The sequence below is a fragment of the Arachis ipaensis genome, chromosome B04 (assembly GCF_000816755.2).
Source record: "Arachis ipaensis cultivar K30076 chromosome B04, Araip1.1, whole genome shotgun sequence".
NCBI classification, from domain to species: Eukaryota; Viridiplantae; Streptophyta; class Magnoliopsida; order Fabales; family Fabaceae; genus Arachis; species Arachis ipaensis.
In genome coordinates this window covers 16,457,129-16,459,806 of record NC_029788.2, presented here as the reverse complement: position 1 = coordinate 16,459,806, position 2,678 = coordinate 16,457,129, and the positions used below count along the sequence as shown (strand labels likewise).

General features: G+C 30.0%; 1 long non-coding RNA gene across 1 annotated transcript; it reads left to right on the top strand.

Moving 5' to 3' along the window:
* On the top strand, positions 369–1,193 carry LOC107637633. Its single transcript, XR_001619434.2, has 2 exons — positions 369–758; positions 1,078–1,193. It is a non-coding gene; the product is annotated as an uncharacterized LOC107637633 (long non-coding RNA).

Sequence of the window (2,678 nt, the reverse complement as noted above, 5' to 3'; positions counted from 1 at the left end):
CTTCACCTGAAATAATCAAAACACCAGAACGACTCAAAGTAGCATCTAAATAGGCTTCAAACACTAAAATATAAATAAAACTCAATAAATTCATATCTAAAATAATAAAAAAAATAAAGAAAAGATGTTCACACATCAATATTTCATGATGAGTGTCCAAAATCGAAGAATTACTTTGACACAATCCATTAAAAGACCACATATAATGAAGTTCATATTAACTATAAATCACACTCAGCTCTTTAATTTTATTAGTTTTTATGAATCTCTAACACTTATTGGCTTAATAGACTAGTAACATGGTTGGGAGTCTTCACCAACATACAGAGAAGATGGTATATTGGCTTTAGATATTCTCTGTCTTCTTCACATTTCTGATTTCTTCGCATAGCTTTTTCTTTTATTGTAGTCTAAATTTTTTCTTTGTAATAAAATTTGTACTAGCATAATTTTGGATTTTGCATGTAGTACTCTTGAATTAGATTATTGTACTAGCATAATTTTGGTACATAATTGATCAATTGACATTGGTCCAAGTAACATAAATAACATCTAAATGGAAATGGAGAGAATATTATTGACTATTGATAACTTAATGTAACTCATCCAGTAGGTTGAAAATGACACCAAGTAGTGTTTCAATTAAGCTCTTTATTGTTCCTGCAAATTCTTCAACAATGTATACTATGCAAGAGTTGGAGGAGAAAGCACATCTGAATTGAACAAGTTGGAGGAGTAAGCACATCTGAATTGAACAGGTTGAAGATGAGCTTTCTATTTGGGATAGATTTTAGGCTTCAGGTTACTATAGAAACTTTTGGAAAATATTGTTGGCAATTGGAGAAATAAGCAATCCAAATTAAAAGGCCTACGCAGGCTTGTAGAATCAAACAAAACTGGTCAAAGTCAAACAACGATGATGCTACTTATGTTAACCAAAAACAACAAACAACACACTGCTATTTATTTTAGATAACACAAACTTTTTCTTTTTTCTTTTTATTTTAATGTTCTGTCAATATAATGTACCTCTCGCCATGCTTTTTGATTTAATTTGCATTCTGTTTCTATGACCAGGAATACGGATATGTCCTTAGTGACTATTGGGCCAACAATGACAAAGATTGTTCTGTGCAGAGTGTAAAGTTTCATGGCATGATGGAATGGAACGTGGTGAGTTTATGAGTTTGAATGAAAATGAAAGAGAGAAGGAAGATCTTATGGTGATGAATCTTGCAAAGGCTAAGAGATGGAGAAGGTGTTCTAAATGCAGAATTTATGTTGAAAAAAATCAGGGATGTTCACACATTTCTTGCAGGTTTGGTTAATTTATTTCTAATGAACAATTAGTCTCTTTTTTTTGGCACAATTGTATAACGTTAATGTTTCTCTTTTCTCTCGCTATGGCTCTATTTCTTTTAATTATGTTTATGTTCACAATTTATTGATTGATCATTCCTTAATGAAAAATCATGGTTCTGTTTTTCAGCTCATGTTTCTTGTACCATTATAATTTTTCTTTATAGTTTGAACTTAACTGATTATCAATATAATATCATTCCTAATGATGAACAATTAGATAAGGGATGTTCCTAATGTGAACTTGCCTAATTGTGATTATAGCATAGTCTTAATATCTTATTGATTAGGATTTAATTAATTAGGAGAATGCTGGAATATTTTGCTATAATGTCCATTTTTACTTGATAAAATCTCAATTCTAAGCTCTTTGGTTGGTGCTAATGATTTATATTATGTGAATTCAACCTAACCTAGTAGAAAGCTAGGTTCTGTTGTTTGATAAAATTGTTTTCTCTTTTTTTTGGAAGTATGACTTTGAAATTTCAATTTTTATAGTGGAAAGTCAACTTAGCATGCTTTGGAGAAAGAAGATATTTTAAAATTGGACAACCAGAAAGAATATACATAAAAAGAAACAAGATCATGATATTATGTTCTTTTTTTTACTTTCAAGGTATTAGCCAAGCTAGTTACTTCATTTTATGTATGAGATGAATGTGACACATTGCTAAAAATTGGAGCCAATCTAAATGAAGACATTTAGAATTAAAAAAATTATGTTGTATTTGATACTTTATTTATATTAGAGTTATTACTTTTGATTTTCAATACTAAAAAATTATATATTATGTTTAATAATTTATTTATAAATTACGTAATATTTTATTTATGGGTTATGATTTCTTGTTATTGTAAAATTTTAAACAAAAAAATTATTTGTTTAACACGGTAAAAACGACGGTTAAAACTATAAAATCTGCGAAATTAGTGAATAATTAGCTAATAAATTAATTATTAATCAAATAAATTAGAAAATAGAATTTTATGGTTTAGTGAGGTAGAACTAATTAAAATAAAAATTTTGACACTAATTTTAAAGAATTTGGCCTAAAATTGAGTTGAACGGATCGAACCGGACGAACCAAGCCCGTATTGTGTCCAAGGCCCACCCAAAACCCACTAACACTTATATCAGCCTTCTATTCCCTTCTTTAATGGAAAACACGCAGAAACTGAATTGGGGAAGGGAAGAACAATGAGCTCCAAACTTAACCCTTGTCTTGATTTCAATTCGTCGTAACTTTCAATCCGGAGCTCCGATCGCCGTATCGTTTGCGGCCACGCGTTCACTGTGACAAGTTCTATAACTCCCATCC